Source organism: Trichosurus vulpecula, chromosome 5, assembly GCF_011100635.1.
Source record: "Trichosurus vulpecula isolate mTriVul1 chromosome 5, mTriVul1.pri, whole genome shotgun sequence".
In the NCBI taxonomy this organism is placed as follows: Eukaryota; Metazoa; Chordata; class Mammalia; order Diprotodontia; family Phalangeridae; genus Trichosurus; species Trichosurus vulpecula.
Window position 1 is genome coordinate 189,864,386 of NC_050577.1, and position 25,695 is coordinate 189,890,080.

General features: G+C 37.1%; 1 protein-coding gene across 1 annotated transcript in view; it reads left to right on the plus strand.

The window, feature by feature from the left end:
- The window catches only part of RERG (RAS like estrogen regulated growth inhibitor), a 125,815-nt gene that overhangs the window by 85,008 nt on the left and 15,112 nt on the right, over positions 1-25,695 (plus strand). The window lies entirely within an intron of this gene.

Here is a 25,695-nt window from a genome sequence, read left to right on the forward strand (position 1 = left end):
AGGAAGCCCACTCCCATTGATCACCCCCATTCTACTTTTAGACAGATAAAACTATTAGGAAGTTGTTTTTTTAATCAAGCCTAAATTAGCAGTTTTTTATACATTCATCCTAGTTCTCTTCTCAGGAACTGAGTAGAGTGAATCCAATAGCTATCATGAAAAGACCACTGGGCTTGAAGTCGGGAAAGATCTGGGTTCAACTATTGCCTCTAACACTTATTAGCTATGTGGCCATGGACATGATTTTTTAAAATTAATAGAAATAGATTTTCTCTCTCTTTCCTTCACCCCAGTGGGGAAAAAAAGAAAAATTCCTTTTTAACAAATATACATAGCCAAATAAAACAAAGTTTTTTATTGATTACATTAAAAAAATGTATGTCAGCTTGTACATTAAATTCATCACCTCCCATTCAAGAGATGAAGAGTATGTTTCATCCTCAGTCCTCTGGAATCACGGATGGTCATTGTGTTGATCATAGTTCTTACAGTTTTCAAAGCTGTTTGTCTTTAGAGTGTTGTTGTTTGTATATATTATTCTTCTGATTTTGTTAGTTTCATTCTTCATTAGTTTATAAAAGTCCCCCAAATCATCACTTTTATAATATTAATGTGATAATTAATTGTTCTTCTGATTCTACTTACCTCACTTCTGCATCAATTCATGCAAATCTTTCCATGTCTCCAATTCATCTTTTCATTTCTTACAGCAGATCACATGTCATTACATCTATAAGCCACAATTTGCTCAGCCATTCTCCAATTGATGAGCATTCTTTGTTTCCAGTTTTTTACATCACAAAAAGAGCTCATATAAATATTTTGCACATATAAAGCAAATTATTTAATCTCTTAGCTTCTGATTTGAGGATCAAATCATTTCCCTATTCCTAGACACTGTGATTCTATTAATGTAGGGTTGAAGGGTTTTTTTGGCCAACTCATTTTAAATTTGTAGCCCATTATATTTGTTTTCTTAAGTGAAAGACATTGCATTTGTCCTTATTAAATTCATCTTGTTAGATCCATCCTGTTATTCTGTCATGATGAGATCTTTTTTGAATCTTGATTCTGTATTGGCTACCCCTTCAAGTTTTGTGTCACCTATTGACTGGGACAACTTGACATCATCCATGTCATTGATAAAAATGTTAAACAAAACAGAACCAGAGACCTGGCTAAGTAGCATTTCACTAGAGACTTCCTTACAGGTGAAAGCCTTTCCATTAATTAATACTTTGGCATTCTAGTCAGTCATAGAATCTCAGAAGTTCCAAGTTGAAAAGAAATGGGGTCATCTAGTCCAACCTGTGCCGAACAAAATTCTTTTCTACAACATTACTGACAAATGGTCATTCAGCATCTGCTGCTTAACCCAATTTCAAACTTTCCTAAATATACTTTCATCCCATTAATAGTTCTCTACCTTGTCCATAAGAATAGCACAAAAGAAAAATGCCTTTCAGGTAGAGGGGAGTTGACTCATGTAGTAGTCAGGTCTAATCTAAACTTTGAACACAAGTATCATTGTCCATCTCCCCTAATGTTGAGATCTAGAGTAGCAGCACACAGTTACAGACCCACCCAGACAATTCAAGTGTCATACCACTTCCCAATCTTTTGATTGCCTGTCCCAGAGGCTTACCAAACAGCTACAAATATATATGTAGAGTTGAAAAAAGGCAACAGTGAGCCTCAGATGATGTGCCTCTCTGACAGTTGTACTTAATTTCTTTGACGGCAGAAATTTCCCTAGAGTTGAAGAGAAAATGATGAAGCCCTTAGTGGTACTGAACACAATACACAATGTTCTTTCCCTACAGTAGAGTTACACTGCCTTCCCTGGTGTACTAACAGTGTTTATTATTTTTCTATTCCTCCATGGTACATAGCAACCCCGGTCTCTCCATGTGCCCTACAGCAGCCTAGGCAGGGATGGGTGAAGCTGTTTCACCATTTCCCTGAGACGGACCATTTATCATAAAACCTGAGTCATGGTGAGCTTTAGTCTTCTTGACATAATTCTTATGGGATCTTGCTACTACTTTATATTCAGCCTCAATTATCTGCCCTTTGTTCCACATTTTGTGCTCACCTTCTTAAAATCTGAGTTAATTCTTTAGAAACCTTTCCCTTTCTCATTAGAAGATCCCTTAGATCTTTTTGGAAACCTTTTCCTTTTCTTTATCATGAGAATAAATTGTAACTTCCACCGGAATTTTGTTCTTGAGAGCCTCCCATTCCTCAAAAAGATATTGATGTAAGGTAGTGATGGCGATTCTATGTGGTCTCCATATCCGTCATATTGGAAAGTTTGCTATATGTGCCTTCTTTGTAGTCATGACTTAGTGAGGCATTTGGGAATAGGAACTAAAGCTGCCTTCAGAGTTTGGCTGGGGTAGAAAGGCAGTAAATAATAGTACAAAGTAATTTATGGGAACATATCCTGCATAATTTTTCATTCAATCATAAAAGTGATTTCTCCATTTCCTTGGAGACTTTCCATTCAATCACAAAATGATTTCTCCATTTATACTATAACATCAATGTTTCCTTTTTCTCCATTTCCTCCCTTTCCCCTTCCTACCCTTTAGCCAAAATGTTACTAACTGGCAATAAAATCAGTTCCACTAGCAGAAAACCCAGAGCAACCCTATTGCTTTGGAGTGGTTAGCCCTGTGTAAACAGACTGCCAAAGTGCGTACAAGCCAAGATTTCTTGTGGAGACACAGTTCAGGAATAGGGTACTAAAGGCTTGGTCAACCCAATGTTTATTTTATTTAAAATTTCACTAGCCCTTTGTTGTATCTTTTTCTCTCATTTCATCTTTTAAAAAAAGCCTTTGTTTTCCAAAAGATGTCAGGACACTTTAACCATGGAACCAGTTATGTGCTTTTTGTCAAATAGTAAAAACCCTTACAAAAAAATGAAACATGCATACATACACATTTTTAAAAGGCTAACTAATGCATTGATCAGTCAGCCTTTCTCCCCTTTATTTTTCAAATTATTTGTTTTGTAGCCTTCATGCTATTTCTTTATCATCTACATTTTTCCCAGTTTAGAGAATTTCTCATATTGATAATTTGTAGGTAGGTTGGCCCATTTCTCCCCTAGTTCTTTTTTATGTAGTAAGGATCATAGCAGTATTGGTTCACTATTAAAATTAAATTTTACTCTTAAGCCTCTTCACTGATATATCCAAGAAATATGAAAACATGGTACCATATTTATTTATGCTAAATTCCTTAAAAATGCCAAGAAATGCCAGGTCAGTTCTATTCTAAGTCTCTGCAATATCTTTATCTTTTCTATTGTTTGTCTTAGGCAGATTTGCGAACTAATTTGTATCCCTTGAGTGTATCTAACTGCATGAGGGTGCTGCCCAGAATCCTGCTAGATGCCTGATGTGTAAGGACAATCTGTCTGGGACATCTGTCACACCAGTGATTGCCAGGATTGATTTGTCTGCTGGGTGGCAGAGAAAAAACCAGTCTAGATGGAAATAATATGTCTTGGATAATCCACAAGATAGATAATTTGTAGAGATTTATGATGTCGATCAAGACATTTGACAACCCATCTATTCACAAATATAGTTAATGCTGTGTACCTTATCTATATCACAGGAATCTCAGTCAATATATGCTTGCTTCCAGATCCTGAGGAGAAAAAAATCTATGAATAATGTTACATTAATACATTAATTCTTCAGAATATTTTTACACTTACACAAATCTGTGGATCTCCACTATTTCCATCAAAAACTGTGCTGGTATTTTAAGTGATTGATTTCCTTTTTCATTCTTGGCTTTTTATTCCCTCTTGCCAAACAGCCATTGTCTGGATGTTATTTAAGAGTCTGAGAAGGTCCTGAGAAGCCCATGTCAATTAGTTAGTTATCTCTAACCAGTTCTGTCACCATGAACAAGGCCCTTCACATTCTGAGGTTTCATCTATAGAACACGAAGATTGGACTAAACTATCTCTAGGTTTTCTTCTGGCTCAAAAAGTCTATTCATTCTTTCACAAACATTTATTAAATTCCTACCATAAATTCAATGAGTTCAAGTCACAAGGCACTGAATAACTAAATATTAGGACACATAAAGAGCTAGCCAGTATCATTGCTGAGAACAAGAAAGGTACTGCAGGATTGGAGGAAGGTAAATATTGTTATCCTTTTTAAAAAGGTGGGGGGGGGGGGGCGGAAGGTTGTATTTTTCAGTCATAAGTGCCCAAGCTTGGTTTCAGTGACTAACAGAATTCTCAAACTTATTGTTAAAGGAACGTGAGCATTTGGAAAAGGAAGCAGTGATACATGAGTGGCAGCATGGTTTCATCAAGAAGAGGTCATGCCCCTGTATGGGACGGAAAAATCAAATAATTGGAGAGACATCTTTAGGAGAAGCAAAGTGAATTTATTTTACAAACCTCACAAGATTTGGGCGTCACCTTCACCAGTTTCCTGGTGGAGGGAAGCAAAGTACAAAGGAAGTGCAGCACTAGATATACTTTTGATGCAAAGATTCCTGCCCACCTCTATCCTTTCTCACCATTGGCTGGGAGGCAGGCTTACAGTCCATACATACTTTCCTTATTTGGCTACTAATGTGGCCATGATATGGCTAAAGAGAAGGAATGAGGAAGGAGAGGGGGACCTTCCTGGAGCCGAGAACAAACAGCTCACAGGTAGTCCATTATCTCCCTATTTGGTAAAATTCTAGTGCTAGCACGGAGAGAGGGGGAAGGGAAGGGGCACCTGCAGCTTCAGGCCCTGACTTTCTAGAAGTTAGCTAAGTCTCTACAAGGTTAAATTCCAAGCCTCTTCTACTCCCTCAGACATTCCCCATTCCAGAAATATGAGAAGAGAGTAGCCCCTGTATTCTTACCCTATGAAGTCTTCACAAATTATCCTTTTCACTCACCCCTGAGTTCAAGTCTGATCTCTGATACACACTGGTGTATGACCCCAGGCAAATCACTTGACTTATGAGAAACCTAGATATGTATTAGTGCAGAAAGTTTCCTTAAGCCCAAAACATGAAAATTAAAAGATCAGGGAGTAAGTCATGCCAAAAATATTATTAGAAACTAAAAGCAAAAACTTAAAACAGATAAATATTTAGGAAATATAAAATAACTGTATTAACAGAACAAGAAATACTGAATCTAAACAATTTAGTCTTAGAAACAGAAATTGGACAAACCAAAAATGAGATCCCAAGGGAAGGGATCGGAGGGAGTGAGGAACCTTGCCTGATACCAGATGATTTCATAAGCAATTTCCATTAAATATTTAAAGAACAGTTAACCTCTGAATTATATAAATGACTTGCAGAAATAGAAATAAAAATGCATATCACCAAAATCGTTCCATGAGAAAAATATGCATCTGATTCCCAAACTAGCAAGAGGAAACAAAAAAAGAAACCTTTGGATTAATATCACTAATAAATATTAATGGCAAAATATTGAATAAAATATTACAAAAGAGGCCACAGTAATATATTTCAACTTCTTCACTATTACTAGATTGTATTTCTACCCAAAACTACAAAAATAATAGATCATATTAGCATCCTGCCTTAGACCTCTAGTAGCAGCGTGGCCCTGGGCAAGTCAGTTAACCTCTCTCAGCCTCAGTATCGTCCTCTGTAACAATACCTACTTCACAGATTTGAGGATGAAAGGAGAGAGTAAAGTGCTTCACAAGCTTTAAAGCAGAATATAAATGTTAGCTCTTGTTATAAAGTAAAAAGACAAGAAAAAGAAAGGAAAAGTTTAACCATTGACCAATAGGTAATGGAAGCATCCCTAGTTGCAGAAGACATGATCCTTTGCTTAGGGAACCCCAGAGAATCAGCAGCGAAACTAATTGAGATGATTAATAGTTTCAATAAAATAGCAGAATAAAAAGTAAATCAGCAAAACAATATTTCTGTATAGGAATAACAAAGTTCAGGAAAAAAAATAATAGGGAAATTCCATTCAAAATAATTTCAAAATGTTGACTATATCTGGGAGCTTATCTACCAAGAGCTATGAAAGATATGTAAATAGAATTATAAAACAATCTTTAAAGAAAGAAAGAGTGAAGGATATCCATTTGCCATGGTTGGACCATGCTAATAGAATGAAATGACAATACTATACATATCTAGTGCTATATCAACACAATTTCAAGGGGCTACTTTGTGAGACAGATAAAATATTAACAAAATTCATTTAGAGGGACAAAAATATCTAGAATCTCAAAAGAAATCATAAAAATTATAAGAATTAAAGAGGAATAATACCTCCAGATCTCGCTTTATATTATAGTGCTGTAATGACAAAAAAAAAAAGTACTGGTTTTTAAAAAAAGAAAAATAAATGAGACTAGATAAGCAAAATCAGAAGCAAACTCAATAATTGATAAACCTGAGAACATAAACTACTTGGAAAATTCCCTGCTTGACAAGAGCTCTGGGAAAACTGGAGAGTGATTTGATGGAAGTTATGTTTATCCAGGGTTCTTAACCTAGGGTCCTTGAACTTGGTGCTTTTTAAAAATATATTTTGATAACCTTGTTGTTGTTGACGATAAGTCATTTTCAGTTATGTCCAACCTTCATGACTCCCTCTGGGGTTTATACTAGAGCAGCTTGCCATTTTCTTCTCTAGCTCACTTTACAGTTGGGGAAACTGAGGTAAACAGGGCTAAGTGACTTGCCCAGGATCACAAAGCTAGTAAGCATCTGAGGGCACTTAGGTGGCACAGTGGATAGAGCACTGGGCCTGAAGTCAGGAAGACCTGAGTTCAAATGTGGCTTCAGACACTTACTTGCCCTGTGACTTATTAGTAGCTGGGCAACTCACTTAACCATGTTTGCCTCAATTTCCTCATCTGTAAAATGAGCTGGAGAAGGAAATGGCAAATCACTCCAATATCTTTTCCAAGAAAACCCCAGATGGGGTCATGAAGAGTTAGACACAACTGAACAATTTATAATTGTATATGAGTATAATTGATTTTCTTTGTAATCCTATGCATTTTATTCTATATATTTAAAAATATCATTCTGAGAAGCAGTCTATAGACTTCCCCAGATTGCCAAAGAATTCCATGAGATGAAAAGAAGTTAAGAACCTGTGGTTTCCATCTTATGTAATATCCATGACTAGATCTCATCATTTCTTTCTCTACAACATCTCACATACATCCCATTCTCTCTACTCACATAGCCACCACCCTAATTCAGTTCCTCATAACTTTTTGCCTATATTATTACAGCAGTCTCCTAAATAAATTCCTCCAAGTCTCTTCCCACTTCAGTCCATCTTCTGCACAGCTACCAAAGTGATTTTTCCTAAGCATAACTCTAACTATGTCACTCCCCTGCTCAATAGACTCCAGTGGCTCCCTCTAGGATCTTATGTAAACTTCTCAGCAACAAATTTCTTCCTTGCACATGTTCTATGAAGCCTTCAAGCATACTGGCCTCCTTTCTGTTCCTTGTATCTTAACACTATCTAAGAACTCTCTGTCTACACTGGTTGTCCTCCATTTCCCGAATGCTTTCTCTTCTAACCTTCTCTTAAGAGTTTCCTTTAAGTACCTCTTCCCTTGCTTCCTTTTGTGTGTTTGTCCTTCATTCTTGAAGAGGACCATGATATCAGGAAGATGATGACATGACTTGCAGCTGACCAGGATTTGAGTGAGGGAGGGCTGTGCAAGGTCACCAGCCTCACTTTCTCCTCCAGAGCCATCTGGGTCCAATGGCCAGATATTTATCAGGATGATTGGAGATGGCCCAGGATGCATTGGGAGACCTTGGCCCAAAGGCTTAGGCCTTTTCATGTACTCACTTTGAGTTTAGAGGTAACACCCTTTCAGTGAATAGGCCTTTCTAAGAAGTGAGTCAAGGGATGGCCCTTTTAATCAAAAAAACCAAACTGGGAGGGGAAGACCCTCAGGGTTGCTGGCCAAAAGAGAAACAGCTACTATTTACTTTCACTCTGAGCCAGGAGGGCCCAAAAAATAGCCATTAAGTAATGCTTCCTTTAAGACTCAGCTCAAGTACCACCACCTGCAAGGGGCCTTTGCCAGTCCCCTCCTTGCCACCCTAACACCCTGTTAACATGCCTTGCCCTTTAATGTCACCATGAATGCATTCTGTATGTATCTTGTGTAGACACATATGCACATATTGGCTCCTCCCTTCAAATGTAAGCTCCTTGAGGGTAGGAACTGTTTTTTGCTTTTCTTTTTCTTGTGCTTAGCACAGTATTTAGCATATAGTAAACAATAAATGTTTGTTGATTGAATTATTGAGTCAGCTTATCAGAGGTCATTTTACATTTTCACTGCTAGTAGTTATCTCTCAAAGTTCAAACTTTGTTAGTTTTGAGAGAATCTAAATAGTTCCCATTTGGACAAGGTTGTCCAGGACTAATGGACAGATTTCCACAGGTGACATAAACTTACATATTTATAAATTGAAGATGATATTGTCTTAACAATTTTCCTAACCTTAATTATAACTAATATCTTCTCTATATTGGAAAGCAGAAAGTTACCTGTTGGTTTGGAGCTATACAGAATATATTCTTGTCCAAAAAGAATGTCTTTTTCTTCAATTGTAGGTTGTTACAACTTGAGTTATCAAGATCATTACCTCATTTTGCTCAGAGAGACATGATCCTACTTAGGTACAAAGAAAATAGGATTTACAAAGTACTTTTTGTGCTTAAAACAAACTTTTATAATAGAAAGTATGTTCATTTTTAAACCCATATTTTAAAGTTTTGAAACTGTATACCAAGCCCACATCACAAACCATCTTAGCCTTCGTGGTCACCAGCATAATTATGTACTGTAAGTTAAGGTTCAAGGGGTGGAGGAGCCCATTTTCTTAAAATAAGAATTGGCCTGAACTTCTATCCCCCAGGCTTAAATGAAATAAATATAAACCTTTTCTGAGGTTTCAGGAAATTTGGCTTGTGAACTGGCGAGGATTTTTTTTTAAGTAGCATGCCAAGAGGTAAAAAAGCGTTGTTTATCTGGTTGATTGTTTTGTTCTTTTTTTTTTCAGGGCATTGGGATATAAAACAAATTCAGAAAATAATGTGAAATCCAGAAAATGAGGCCATTACTGTAATATTTCTAAGTTCATTTGCTGCTGAGCTGATCCAACCATATTTGGATAGTATGCTTATCCAAATAAAAATATAGTTATTAAAAGCCAAATCCCCAGAGGCAAACAACTTGGGAGGCCTCCTGTCTAGAAACCCCAGGCCTTGCCCTGGCCCAGCCGCTAACATGAATGCAATATTAAAGCAATCACATACATTCCATAAGCATCAGAGAAAGGACAGTTTATCTCATCACATTATGCTAAGGAATAGCAAGTCAAAATACTGTGGTTCTAAAATACTTAAGAAATATATTATCTATAAAAATTTTTCCTTACTTATTAATAAGCAAAGTGACTTTTTTTCCAATTTGCTCAACATTTCATATTTGTCATAGCCATCTTTGATGTAGTGGAATGATCTCTGAATATGTAATCGGGAGAGCTGCATTTATATCCTGGCTTTGGTACTTAATACCTATGAATTTGAGCCAGCCATTTAATTTTACCAGGCCTTAGTTTTCTCATCTTAAAATAAGAAGACTAGATAAGATGATCTCCAAGGTTCCTTTCAGCTCTAAATTCTACAAATATATAAAAACATGAAGGACTTCCTAAGAGCTATATACTAAAAGATATCAAGATATTCTTAAAAGTTCCATTTGTCACACCCAGTGTGCTATCTTCAAACAAAATAGTGACTTAGTGGAAGTTTCCAAGTAGACATGTCTTCTGTGACCTTTAACTAATTTAGTTGTATTTTGTAAGTGGGTAGGACTAAACTCTGTAGCATGAGCCTATAAGTTGAAATGGGGCCACAAAGAGTCAGACACTACTGAAAACGACTGAACAACATAATAAAAATTTTTCCAAGGTTATTCTCCAGCCATGGATCTCATTCCATCATGTCTCAGTGATAGGTATGAAATAAAATTTGCCTCTTTGCATCTGGGCCTCTAATTCACCTTGCTTGTTCCTCACACAAAGGAGTGTCCCAATACTTCCAGTTCCTTCATACTCTTTTTCCTCTTCATGCTCTTTTCCCTACTGGAAAGAATAAGACCTAGGGGAATGGAGGAAAATTAGAGGATGGGGAAAGGCAGGTGGAAGAAATGAAAGGATGTCAGAATGCTAGGTGTGCTGAGCTTAAGAGCAAAAGCCTTCCCTCTTCACCAGCTCTACAACCACTGCTACCACCATGAAAGTATTCTTTCCTGATTTTTCTGGATACTTTTTCTGGATCTTTACTCATATTCTACATGGTCTTGAACTTATTTGTATCTGTGTCATGTCCTCCCTGTAGATTGTTCCCAAGTAAGGACTCTACTGTTGTTAAACTTTGTATCCCCAGCTTCTAACACAGTACCTTATATATAGCAGGCACTTATTAATGGTTTTTAATGAAAATGAATTCTCTTTCCTTTGTCCTTGTCATTTGGATTTGCAGGTGCCCATGTAGCAGGCAATGCTACTATTGCATTACTAAAGGGGGACCTCTTTTCTTTTGTCTTTTTGAAAAATATAGAAGCATGAAAATTGTGAGGTTTTTTTTTTTTTTAGAAAAATTCAGTTTCAAGACAGTTTCACTTCTGTTGCTTATCACATTCTTTATATTTGATGTCATCTTTTCTCTCATGTGCTGGAGTTTTGCATGAGGAAAAGAAAGAAGCTTTCTGTCCTCAAAGTCTGTTTTCTCATTTTCTGAAATTCAGATTCTCTCTGGTCACCATGGTGGCTGGCCATAGATGTTCTCATGACTGAGAAAGAGCAAGTGTGGCCATATTAGGGCTTGAGTGATGATAGCAAACATTTGGGGTTCAAAAATTATACTTCTCAGAGTTTTTCTTAGAGACCTTTTCTCCTTGAGATTTAAACATAAATGCAAGTTCATAAGGGAAATTTCATCTACACTGAACTGATTAGTTTCCAACTAAACCATTAAAATACATTCTGTGGTATTTGGTTTCCCAAAAGTCTCAGCTCCCTTTGCATTTAAAATAAAACTATTAATATTTTATATAGGAATAAATAACATTGCATTCAAAAATCAGGACCTCAGACCAACAAAATAAGTTCCTCTGTGTTAAATCATTTCCATTAGTCAAAATCAGGTATCCCTGGGGTAGTGGTGGTGGTAATGAGAGGCTCCTTTTTACTTTGACATTAGTTGGGTATTTGACAGTAAAATCCGCAGAAGCTATACATGAGTGTAAGGAATGACTGGAGAACATCATGACAGTAGTAACTAACCATAGAGGAAAGCATTGTGACGACTTTCAAATACGCCCCTTTGATGCTGTAATGCCTCAGTGGCTCTGTTATCCCATCAATAAGGATACCCTGTCCAGTGATATACGTTGCAGTCCACCCAGGCCTGCTTGTTCTTATCCATGTCCTCTCATAAATCCTCCACAGGGGATCCACCCAAAATGCCAGGGACCATCTTCTAGTTCTCTTGACATTATATGGAGAGCAGTTGAGCGTGTGGGCTATCTATCAAGTCATCCTTTGTTTTTGATAAATAACTGACCTTTCTGATTTTCTAGTCACATACTTTTAAATATCATTTTTATTGCTTTTTGTGAGAAATTTTTGTTTGTCCTTATGTACTTTTGCGTGATCCTTGAAGTCAATTCTTCCGAAGCTGTTGTATTCTAGGATTCATAGTCATATAATATCACCAGAATATTAGTTATTAAAAAGATAAATCTTTATTTCAGAGAGAAGCTTGGGCCTTTAAAAACATTATACAAATTGCCAACGGTAACTAGAGCTCTGAGCCCAGTTCATTGTCTACTCTTCACTGTCTAAGACATATATAGCAATGAGCCAGTTCTATGGGCTTTCCATCTATGTTATAGTTTGGACAGTTATAGTAAAGACTGCAGGTTATAGTCTAGACAACAGCCATTTTTCACCCTCTTAGTTTTTACTGTGTGGATAATTGGACCAAATTCTTTTGAGTTCTTATGGACCTCATTTAGCAGACTATCATGTTTCAGGACTTAATGCAACTGGTACAATATCACCTATAAACATGATCATTTGGAACACCTCTCCATCTGTAGGGAGTCTCTCTTCCATTTGAACTCTATACTAGACATTCAACATGATGGTTCCCAGTCCTTTGGGAGCATATTCTCTCTGTTTTATTTCTTGTCAGGTATTAATAATCACATCATTGTCTAACAAAGTTATATCTATTGTTACTTTCTCAAGGAATCTTGTTTAATTTTGACACAGGCATAGGAGTTGCCTTCTTGGAATGTAATAGAATATAAGATCCCTGAGGGCAGGAACCAACTCTGTTTTTGTCTTTGTATTTCCAACACCTAGTACATTGCCTTGCACACAGTAGGTCCTTAATAAATCCTTATGAGGAGGGATTTGTTTGGAGAACTTTTTAAAAAGGGTTTCTCTTTATGGGATCAAATATATATTTAAATACAATGGGTTCTTGTAGTCCCTACACCTTTTAATCAGTTGTTTGATAATAAAGGTATGGTCTTCTGCAGAACAGTATTTACCAAGGCCTTCCTCTTCCTTTTTCATGCTTTGATTAAGGGTGCCCTCAATGAATGTAAACATTTTGTAGAGATAGGAAAGTAGATACATGACCTTTTGGATAGCAAAAAGACCTGTGATTTTTCCCACATTTTGGTAAAAAAAAAATTGCTAAAATACATATAGTGATTTTAAATTTGTAAAAGATTTTTTTTACAATATAATTTAATTCAAGGGTTTTAAATCTCAGATCCATAAAAAAATTGTAATATGTTGATAACTATATTTCAGTATAATTGTTTCCTTTATAATCTTATGTATTTTATTTGGTACATTTAAAAACATTATTCTGAGAAAGCATCACTCAACTGTCAAAGACGTTCACAGCACAAAAAAAAAGACATTTCATTTAATTAAAGGCAACTGGTGTCAAGGTGACTGAAGCGCTAGCCCTGGCATCAGGAAGACCTCATTTTGAAGCTGGCCCCAGATACTTGCTAGCTGTGTGACCTCTGGGCAAGTCACTTAACCTGTCAACTTCAGTTGCCTCACCTATAAAATGGCAATAATGGGTTTGTTGTGATTATCAATTATAATAACATGTAAAACACTATAAAATGTTGGTTATTAGTATTTTTCTTTCATTTGTTTTTATTTTTTCCCCATAGGGACATCCCTTCATTTTCCAGTTTTAAAAGGAAGGAATACAAAGTATTACACATTATGAACAGTTAGAGACCTCAAGGATAATTTAGTGGAAGCCTCTCATTTTAGAGAAAAGAAAACTGAGGCTAAGGAAAGGGAAGTAACTAGATCAGGATCACAAAGTCATTAAGGCAAAGGCAGCCAGCATTGGAGCAGACCTCTCAGGGACCAAGGGAGGGGCTGATCAAGAGTTATTGGTGAGTCCAGGGGTGGGATTCAAATAAATTAATGACCAGTTCTCTGCCCTAATGACCATTTTAAGTATACAAAAAGATATACCGAAAAGTAGTTTAATATTTCATACATTTAATACTCAATTAAGAATAATAAAAGAGGTACACAAAACTCGATATGTTATAAGAAAGAGTTTTAAAATATTAATGAAAAAATATTAAATAATACCTGACAAAAATGTATCCTTATGGAGTGAAAGCAGCCATGTGACCACAGCAGCCAATGTTGGAGCATATACCAAAACTCATTCTACCTATTCTAACTCTTTTTTTCTTCTACTTCGATAGCTTCTGAAATGGGCAATAAGATAACCCTTGAAATCTATATTTCTATTGGTTTCACCATTGAGAGAACACCAGCACACTCATAATATCTCAGGGGAATTTTGGGTGTAACACAAAGAGTAAACAAATGACAGCTTGTCACCCCCTGGTTGTTTGGCACTTTTTCTCTTTACTGTTACTGAGGTAACAAAAAAGAGGGAATTAAGATGTAGTATTTCATCAAAGGTATAATGAGTTTTAAAGAAATGAATAAATAAATATTACAAGCATAGTTCTGCCAATTTTTTTCACCTATGGACAGAATGAACATTATTACGGGTGCTTAGAAAAAGCTGTTGCTCAGATGAATGTTAAAAAAGAGTAAGGAATGTAAATTTGTGATTTCCACATTGGGCAGCTGCCCAGGTGCCCACCTTAGAGAGAAGCTTGATTACAAGTGCCATTTTAACAACTAGTTCATCGAACTCAACATAAAATAAATTAGGTATTGGTTCTGCCGAGCCAGTGTAAACCGGCTGAATCCCAACACTGGGTGAGTCTGCATTTGGTCTTGGGATGGGGCCTGACTGAGCCCCTGGGAGGGTAGGAGGTTGATGATCTTTGGTTTGGGGACTATAGGCTCATATGACTGGGAGTGGTGTAGGCCCTTTCCTGGGCCCCAAATCAGGCAGGAGCTGACCACTGGAGCAACCAGAACTCTCCAGTTTTTGTACTGAGTCCTGCCTTCAAGAGTTGTAAACATTGTACACTGTGAATCTGTGCTGACCCTGGGGACCTCTGGGGGGATTGGTTCCAGAAAGATATTCCCAGCTGCAAGTGAGTGTCCAGCTTCTTGTTCTCACAGTTGTGTATCATCTGGGCATAATCTATATACTTCTGAGCTGGGAAGTGCCAAGTAGAGCTCCTTGGGGAAATCCAGGCCTTTTCCTACATGAGTAGGTCAAAGGGCATTTCACTTGGAAGAACCTTGGGAGGATAGGGGGCTATACCATTTCACCAGCTGGGGGTAGACAGGTTCAAGCTCTGTCTGCATTTTATTTTCACAGGTTATAATCAGATCCTTTACTGCCATTTTGGCTGCCAGAAGGGTGGCAGCTCCTCTGTGGTTGGCAGTAGTGGTAGTCGTGGTAGTGATATTGGCAGAAGACATCAGGCCCCTTCTCCACAAGGTTTATTCCTCTCAAAGATGGCAGCAAAGGCCACCTGCTGGTGCTGTGCTCATCTCATATTACACATGAAAGTGACCTAGGATTCCAATCTCACTATTACATCCCTTGGGGAGGGCAGGAGTCGTTTCTTTGTTTGTTTTTCAATCTTTACTCTTTCACCCCTAGTGCCCTGCCTAATCAAGATGTTTTAAGCAGTAGGGACTTAATCAATGTTTGCTACAGGAGTGAACACAGGGGAATGGGCTGCCAGTGCTCCCCTAACTGGGACTCTCCAAGCTAATGCTTGAGGACTGTCTGTGGGGATATGGGGATGCTTGCTCAGCCACTGGATGGGCAGGATGGCCTTCGCTGTCCTTTCCAGCTCTGAAGGTTTGGAACCCTGAGAATAAATGAATGAAGGGAAGCGCTGGCAGTAATTGACAAAAGCACTGGAAACTTCACAGGTTTCTTCCACAGGTGGGGGGAGAGAGAGTGAACCCTTCATATATCTTTAGAGTCATTCCCCTCAATTCTCTCAAAACTATATCACCTATAGAATGGACCTCTTCTATGTAAACTTGGTCTAATCTCAGCTGCTGTTGGTTTTCTTTCGTAACATTTCCATTTCCTAATACAGAACATCTGGGGCTGTGATGTTTTAGTCCAAATGTGTGAACTCCATTGGCATTAGTAGCAAAAAAAAGTTTGTTAAAAAAATTTACAGATCACCTATCTCCATTTCTCATGTGTTGTTATCCATCAAATGAGATCATCTGGCACATAGTAGGTGCTTAGTAAATGTTCATTCCCTTCCCTCTCCCCATCCAGTTTCATTGCTAAATGCCCTCTGAATGACTTTGTTCAGTTGGGTCTCTTGCCAGGTTTTCCATAAATTTGTTTTTCCCTCCAATGCTCCTCAGTGAATGATGAAGCAATATTTCTACACTCCTTCACCTTCTCCTTTGGAAGATATTACAGCTGAGTTTATATTCTAAATTGGCGTTGCCCTTGGCTGCCATCTCTCTCCAGTTGGCAAGTAAATCTAGTATAGACTGACTGCATAGGTCTCCAGACTCTCTTGGTCTTCTTGTTATAGTCATTGATTTACATCAAATATATTCCTTTAGGAAATAGTGGTGGCCTATTCTGGTGTCTTTCCTTTTCTCCATCTCTCTCTCTCTCTCTCTCTCTCTCTCTCTCTCTCATTGCAGAGTAGCCCAAAAGAATCAAGTGGTTTTTAGACCATCTATAGAATTTAACATAGCTGTTTGCATTCTGAGTGTAAGTTCCTAGTCCAGTGATCAGTTAATGGGCAGACTACTAAGAATTGAATCATACTTAATCAATACTGATAGTCTCATCATAATTGAAAACACAAGAAGCAAGCCGTAACAGAATGAAAGGATGTCTCGTAGGTTGCCTTGTGGGGGGAGAGGAACAAATAAGGGAGTTTGTGGAGTTAGCTTTCTCACGTACCTACAGGCAAAAAGGATCATTTCATGTGACATTTTGTCAACAAAAATTACAGCGCTCATAGTAAGTTTGTGCAAGAAGACTGCCATGAAAATAATCACAGAGAAAGCCTGCAAATAAATAGATAAATAAAAACTTTATAAAACCCTCCAAAGCAAAATGACTCATATTTGTCACAAAGGCTCTATTTGTCTTCTTTTTCTTTTAAGTTGGGCATAGGGTAGGGGGAGAAAAAAAGCTTATTAATTAAAAATAAAACAAAACAGAAAAAAAATCCTCCAAAACAAATCAGCATATACTTTGCAACTTGGTGACTCAAGTCCAAAAAGAGGGAATAGGTGAGGATGGTAAGGAATAATTGGAAAATATGGTTCTAAAGATGAGAGGCTCAAAACTCATGAATTACATGGAAGATTCACATCTATGTATTTATTTATTTGATAAAATAATAAGCATGTTTTGCATGGCAAGCATCACATAACATATCACACACACACACACACGCACAGATGAAATTCATTCTATTTCAGCGGATAGGAAGTGACTCGTTACTGATGTAGGAGTCATTCCTGAATTAGCTGTCCATACAATACTACTTGTTAGAGCAAAAATCAAAATTAGTACAAACATAACCAGCTCAACCCTTGACCTTACTATGGCCTCAAGCTGTTGTCCTGTATCATTTCTTTCACAGTCAAACTCTTAGAAACATCTGTCTGTACTCATTGCCTTCATTTTCTCCCCTTCAATTCAGTTCTTAACCTTTTTCCATCTGGCTTCCGTCCCCAGTATTCAAATTGTGACTGTTTGTTCCAAGGTTGCCAACGATGTTAAACTCAATGGCCTTTTACTTTGTCATTCTTTTTAAACTCTCCATAGTATTTGACTCTGTTTACTATCCCTCCTTTTCAATACTCTAGCTTCCTGGCTCTACCTTGTTTTGGTCCTGTCTAAGCAATCTTTCTAAGCACCTTAGCAAGATTATTAGCTATGTCCTGCTTCCATATGTAAGTGTCCTTGGGATTCTGTCCTAGGTTCTCTCCTTTGCTCTCATCTTTGGTTTTTCATGACATAACTGTTTTCAAGTTTTCCTTTTACTATCAGACTACTCCTCAATCTTCTTTACTGGTTCATCATCCATATTATGTCCCCCAACTCTGGTTATTCCTCAGGGTTCTGTGCTAGGTACTCTTCTGCACTCTTTCTCACAGTAACCTCATCCACTCTCGTGGGTTTAATGATCATCTCTATGCAAATGACATATGTACATATAAACATATTTTATTATATGTATATATACAAATATGCATATGCTTATACATATATCAATACATATAAAATTAAATATCCAGACCCAAAGCTTCAGTCTCACGTCACCAGTCGCCTATTAGGCATTTGAAACTGGATGTCATGGAGATACCATAAATTTAACATGTCTAAAACTAAATGCATTATCTTTCCCCTCAAACCCTCCCCTTGTTCATGCTTCCCCATATCTGTCAAAGGCACCACCATGCTTCTAGTCTCCCAGGTTTATAACCTTGGCATCATCCTTGCCACTTTACTTAGTTGCCAAATCTTGCCTTTTCTCTCTCCACATCTCTCATGTGTGCATCTACCCCGTTATTTCTAATCACATAGCTACTGCCTTAGTTGAGGGACTCATCACCTCATGTCTATTTGCAACAGCTTCCTAATTGGTTTCCTTGCCTCAAGTCTCCCACAGTTCTAGTCCATCATATATACTGCTGCTAAAGTATTTTTCTTTAAGTAAGAAAGATAAGTGTTTAAGTATTGTACTATTAAGTACAGTGCAGGACTCCCCTATTTAGTCAATTCCAGTAGTTTCCTATTGCCTCTAGGATATACTATAAACTTTTCCTTTTAGATTTTCAAGCATTTCACAACCTTGCCCCAACCTCTCTTTTCAGCATCATTGGACTAACTTCCCTCCTTTCCCACACCCCACCAAGGTAGGCCATCATCTTTGCATCAGCTCATATAAGCCTTCCCAGGTTTTTTTGAATCCATTCTCTTCATCATTTCCTACAGCACAATAGTAATCTATCACAATCATATGCCACAGATTGTTCAGCCATTCCCCAATTGATGGGCATCAACTTAGTTTCAAATTCTTTGTCATCACAGAACAAGCTACTATAAATATTGTTGTACAAATAAGCCCTTTTCCTTTTTCTTTGATTTCTGAGGACTACAGACCTAGTAGCAGTATCACTGGGTCAAAGGGTAGGCAGAATTTTATAGCCCCATTTAGGGATCATTCCAAATTATTTTCTAGAATGATTGGACAAGTTCACAGGTCCTCCAAAGGTACATTAGTGTGCCTATTTTTCCATATCCCCTCCAGCATTTGTCATTTTCCTTTTCTGTTATGATAGACAATCTAATGGGTATGAGATGGCTCCTCAGAGTTCTTCTAATTTGCATTTTTCTAAATATTAGTGACTTAGAGTATTTTTATATGACTATTGATAGCTTTGCTTTCTTCTTCTGAAAACTGCTTGTTCATATCTTTTGACTGTTATCAATTGGGGAATGGCTGTTGTTGTGATGAATTTGGCTCAGTTTTGTATATAGTTGAGAAATGAGACTTTTATCAGAGAAATTTGCTGTAAAAAAATTTCCCCAGTTTCCTGCTTTCCTTCTAATGTTGGCTACATGGCTTTGTTTGTTCAAAAACTTTTAAATTTAAAGTAATCAAAATTACCTATTTTAGGGGGGCAAAACCAAGGTGGCAGCTGGAAAGCAGGGACTTGCGTGAGCTCCCTGCCAGGTCCCTCCAAAAACCTACAAAAAATGGCTCTGAACAAATTCTAGAGCTGCAGAACCCATGGAATAGCAGAGGGAAGCAGGGCTCCAGCCCAGGACAACCTGGATGGTACCTGGGTAAGGTCTATCCCACGGAGCTGGGAGCAGAGGGGAGCAGAGCCCAGCATGGGCTGCACCTGGACCAACCAGACTGTGAGCCAGGTGGCATAGGCCCTAGCACCCTGATTCAGTGAGCTGTGGCAGTTACCAGACTTCTCAACCCACAAACACCAAAGACGAGAAGGTTAGTGGGAAAAGCTGGGGCTGACAGAGTGAAAGGAGTTTGCAGTTTGGCCACCGCTCTAGGGGCAGCAGAGGTGGTGCAGCTCTGAGGACAGAACTACAGCTGCAGTTGCTTCTGGCCCCAGGCCCACCTGGTGGGAGGAATTAAGTGGTGGATTAGAGCGGGAGTGCACAGCCTGCTTAAGATCTGAGTCTAGTCCTGGTTGGAGGTTCTTGAGGGAGGGGAAGTGCTAGTGTGGCAGAGCTTGCTGTGTAGAAATAGCTCTGAAAACAACAGCACAACCCTTCAAGCTTGGTACAAGGTACTCTCTACTCTACAAGCAGTCATACCACCACAAAAAAATCAAAGGTCTACTAATTGGCTGGGAACATGGCCAGGCAGTGAAAACGGACTGAGATTCAGGCTCAGACTTTGGAATCTTTCTTTGATGACAAAGAAGAGCAAAACATACAACCAGAAGAAGTCAACAAAGTCAAAGAGTCTACATCAAAAGCCTCCAAGAAAAACATGAACTGGCCTCAGGCCATGGAAGAGCTCAAAAAGGATTTGGAAAAGCAAGTTAGAGAAGTAGAGGAAAAATTGGGAAGAGAAATGAGAAGGATGCGAGAAAACCATGAAAAACAAGTCAATGACTTGCTAAAGGAGACCCAAAAAAATACTGAAGAAAATAACACCTTAAAAAACAGACTAACTCAAATGGCAAAAGAGCTCCAGAAAGCCAATGAGGAGAAGAATGCCTTGAAAGGCAGAATTAGCCAAATGAAAAGGGAGGTCCAAAAGACCACTGAAGAAAATACTACCTTAAAAATTAGATTGGAGCAAGTGGAAGCTAGTGACTTATGAGAAATCAAGATATTATAAAACAAAACCAAAGGAATGAGAAATATCTCATTGGAAAAAACCACCGACCTGGAAAATAGATCCAGGAGAGATAATTTAAAAATTATTGGACTACCTAAAAGTCATGATCAAAAAAAGAGCCTAGATATCATCTCTCAAGAACTTATCAAGGAGAACTGCCCTGATATTCTAGAGCCAGAGGGTAAAAGAGAAATTGAAAGAATCCACCAATTGCCTCCTGAAAAAGATCCCCAAAGGAAAACTCCTAGGAATATTGTTGCCAAATTCCAGAGCTCCAAGATCAAGGAGAAAATATTGCAAGCAGCCAGAAAGAAACAATTTGAGTATTATGGAAACACAATCAGAATAATACAAGATCTAGGAGCTTCTACATTAAGGGATCAAAGGACTTGGAATGTGATATTCTGGAGGTCAGTGGAGCTAGGATTAAAACCAAGAATCACCTACCCACCAAAACTGAGTATCATGCTTCAAGGCAAAATATGGATTTTCAATAAAATAGAGGACTTTCAAGCTTTCTCAGTGAAAAGACCAGAGCTGAATAGAAAATTTGACTTTCAAACACAAGAATCAAGAGAAGCATGAAAAGGTAATCAAGAAAGAGAAATCATAAGGGACTTACTAAAGTTGAATTGTTTTGTTTACATTCCTAAATCGAAAGATGATGTGTATAATTCATGAGACCTCAGTATTAGGGTAGCTGAAGGAAATATACATATAATGCTGAAAACTAAAAATATCAAATAAATAATTAAATAAATAACAAAAAAGAAGAAAAATTGGAAAAAAAATAAAGGAGAGCCCCCCCCCCCAAAAAAACTATCTATTTTACCTCCCTCACTTATCCATTTATCTGACAGATGTTTTTCATGCTCCTCTGATTTACTTATGACATCACCCTTTATGTCTAAATCATGTGCCCATTTTGAGCTTTTCACAATATACATTGTGAGATATTAATCTATGCCTAGTTTCTGACAAATTTCCTTTTTTTGTCAAATAGTGAGTTCTTTCCCCAATAGCTGAGATCTTTGGGTTCATCAAACGCTAGACTACCATGCTTATTTGCTTCTCTGTATTGTATACCTAACCTGTTTCATTGACACTCCATTCTATTTCTTAGCCAGTACCAGATTGTTTTGATGATTACTACTTTGTAATATAGTTTGAGATCTGATACTATTGGGCCCGCTTCATTCACTTTATTTTTTATTGTTTCCTATGATATTATTAACATTTTGTTTCTCCAGATGAATTTTATTATTTTTTCTATCTCTCTAAAATAATTATTGGTAGTTTGATTGGTATGGCACTGAATAAGTAAATTAATTTAAGTAGTATTGTCATTTTTATTTCATTGTCTTAGCCTAACAATGAGTAATTAAATAATTCTCCAATTGTTTATATCTCTCATTATTTGTATGGTGTTCTGTATTTCTGTTCATATAATTCCCGTGTGTGTGTGTGTGATAATTCAGCATTTAACAGAAACAACTTTAACAGGTATAGACAAATTTTATTCACTTTGAGACTTTCCATCCTAAATGGAAAAATCTGGAGTTTTTAATCAATTCATTTTAAATAAGGAAATCATTTGAGCTTTAAAAAAAATAGGAAAGGTTATCTATCTTGTTTCTGAATAATCAATAAGGAGAAAGAACTTAAGAACTGAATTAACCATAAAGCCAACATTTTACATTTCACATGTTGATCTAGCTGAAATAGTCTGTGTCATTTTTAAAAATGCATTTTATGTTTATAACTCAAATAGTTCTAAATTAAAAAATTCAAATATTTGATTTGTTAAAGTGGTACATGTATGTTTGTTGAATAAGAATACTCAGAATCTATATATAGCCTCATTTATGTAGTAAACTTAACTACCTAGAACATAGCTGAAAACCTGGGAATCATTTTTTCAAAAAGCAGTCTCTGAAGAACCAAAATATATGTCAGAGATAACATGGGGGTGGGGGGAGTAAGAGGAGGAGGTAGAAGAAAGGATGTGCTAGACATGGGCATAGTGACACCAGCAAGAACTGGCAGGTGACAGCAGAGGAGACAGGAAAAAAACTTCTGAAATAGATTCAAGAATGTCAAAGACCCATAATTGACTGAGATGCTTTAGCCCCTCAGGGCATCACTATAGCTATGAGTGATATTGTATGCAATATAATGAGTTATTTCATAATGATGGTACTGAAATTTAAGATTAATCTTGGAATTTTGTTGTTAAGTCATTTCAGTCATATCTAACTCTTCGTGACTCCATATGGGGTGTTCTTGGCAAAAATATTGGAGTGGTTTGCTAATGGATAAATAATGTGTGGTCGATTTCTTGACAAAGATACTGGAGTGGTTTGCCATTTCTTTCTCCAGTTGATTTACAGATGAGGAAACTGAGGCAAACAGGATTAAGTTACTTGCAAAGGGTCACATAGCTAGTGTCTAAGGCCAGATATGAATTCTGGAAGATGATTCTTCCCGACTCCATCAGTTCATCAGTGTGAGTAGCTTTTCAGCTGGTACGCATTGAAGCCCCTTCATGCCTTAGTGGTTGGCCTTCATGAGTTTCTGTCATCACTAGGCCCAACACTCCATACCCTGTGCCACCTAGATGCCCCTTAAATTTGGAATACTCTCTATTAAAAGGTAGGAAAGAAATTTAATGTAATAAAAAATTAGAAGGGAATAAGTAACTGGGGGAAGGGGGCAAAATCTTTTCGATAAGTTTCCCTGATAAAAGTTTCATATAAAAGATACTTAAGGGACTGATTCAAATTTTATAAGACTAAGAGCCATTCCCCAATAGATAGTCAAAAGATGAACAGTTTTCAAAGAAAGAAATCCAAGTTATCAATAATCATGAAAAAAATACTCTAAATTCTTAATAATTAAAAAAATTCTAGTTTTGCTTCACACCTGTTAGACTGGCAAAGATGACAGAAGATGACAAATGTTGAAGGGGCTATGGAAAAACAGGTATACTTTGTGGAATGTAAATTGGTCAAGACATTCTGGAAAATAATTTAGAGCTATGCCCAGAAAGTTACCAAATTTTGCATACCCTTTGACCCAGCTGTACCACTACTAGACCTAAACACCAAAGAAATTAAAGAAAGAGGAAGAGGATCTATAGGTACAAAAATATTTACAACTTTTTCATGGCATACCCAAATTAGAAACTAAGAAGTTGGCCTCCTTTTGGGGAATGGATAAATAATTTGTGGTAGATTAATGTGACGGGATATTATTGTGCCATAAGAAGTAATGAAGTAGACAATTTCAGAGAAATCTGAGAATGCCTTTATGTACTGATGCAGAGAAAAGTGAAAAATAGGGGAACAATTTTTATGATAATAACATTATAGAGAAAAACAACTTTGAAAGACTTTAGAACACTAATCAATTCAATATAAACCATGAGTTCAAAAGAATCAAGATGAATTTAAAATGCAGAAAGAGATATTCGTTTTCAGACATGACTACTGTAGGAATTTATTTTGCTAGACTATTCAGCTATGCATTGAGGACTTTATTTTTCAGAATCTTTTTAATTTGCTCAATGGAGAGTGGATGTAGTGGAACAGATAAATTAAAATACATTAATTGAAAAATACTAACAAAAGAATAGAGAAATGTATAAAAATGGCTAAAAGTTTAAAAGGTCAGACTTTAATTTGCAGATAATACTAGATAAATGAGGTACTTCTTTATTGGATTTTTCCAATTAGTGATCTTTATACCAAAATTTATTCTATGGGAGGGATAGTTACCTCTGATGCTACTTTAATTATTTATATTCACATTGCTTTTAAAATGGATATACATGTATATATAGATAGAGATATGTGCAAATCTAAAACTTTCTGTCCAGACTATTCAAAGAAACACTTCTCAAGAGAGCCAGCACTAACTGACCATTTCTATCCCAAGTACGCTTACTAAGGGAAGGACCAAAGAGTCTGTGAACTCACTGTATCCAGCAATGCTAATGTTTTGCTTCAAATGGAGTCATATTTGCTGAAATAGAAGGACACAATGCTACTTTCAGACCCAATTGACTGGTCCCGAACCTTTTAAAATTAAAATATTTTAGGTTCTATTTCAGAAAGTTCATGCTTTAGCTGTCTTCTACCTTGCTCATTATATATGTCAGCATTAACGTTGGTATACCCGTTTACAAAGATTGTTGAGGAACTCAGAGACTAACATTGACTTTATTGTTCTCAATTATACAGAAAATATCTAAGATATACATGGCATTTCCATAAATATCCTTTAATACCTAGAAGACCCATCAATTCATCAGTGTGTGTAGCTTTTCAACTGGTGCAGATTGCAACCCCTTCATTTCTTAGTGGTTAGCCTTCATGAGTTACTGTCGCCACTAAAATAATTCAACACCTAGTCACCAACCTTCTGGTTATGGGTCAGTATACTGATTTGTGAAGAAAATCATATTAGAGTATTAAGAAATGTAGTGTTTAGTATCAGCTTTTTTTCCTTTGAGAATATGATTCGGAGATAGATAGATAGATAGATAGATAGATAGATAGATAGATAATGTTCTTGGCCCTTATCCTGCCACCTTCCAGGATAAATGGTGCCCAGGTAATATTCATGTCATCTTAATGATTACATTTGCTGCTGGTGGTTGTTTTTTAATTCATGTGTGTATTCCATCATTTTGAAATCCTGGATTTTTTAGCCGATTTTGCAATTAGTAGCCATGTGTCATCACTAAAACCAACTAGTGGTCTTGAAATAGTATAACTAGAAATAGTATAAATTATTATCTTTCCGCCTGCATCAGTCTTGTTGAGATGTTCTGTATTGAAGGACTGTGCACTGTTGTTGTTTGGTTGTTTCGGTCATGTCTAGTTCTTGTGACCACATTTGAGATTTTCTTGGCAGATTCTCATTTTACAGATGATGAACTGAGGCAAACAGGGTTAAGTGACTTGCCCAGGGTCACATAGCTAGTAAGTGTCTGAGGCCAGATTTGAACTCATGAAGATGAGTGTTCCTGATTCCAAACCCAGTGCTCTATCCACTGTGCCACCTAGGTTTCCTTCATTAAGACCACTGGTGTGCAGAATCACCTAGCAATATTAACCAGATTTCTGAGCAGAAGATTAGCTCCCAGGAGCCTGTGCATATGCTTTTCACTATTAAACAAGATAGCATTAATTATTGTCGAACAAATTTTGATCTAAAATGAAACAAATATTAGAAGGTATTTGGATGGGACAAATCCATGAGACTTCGCCCTCATGGACAGATGCAGTCATATC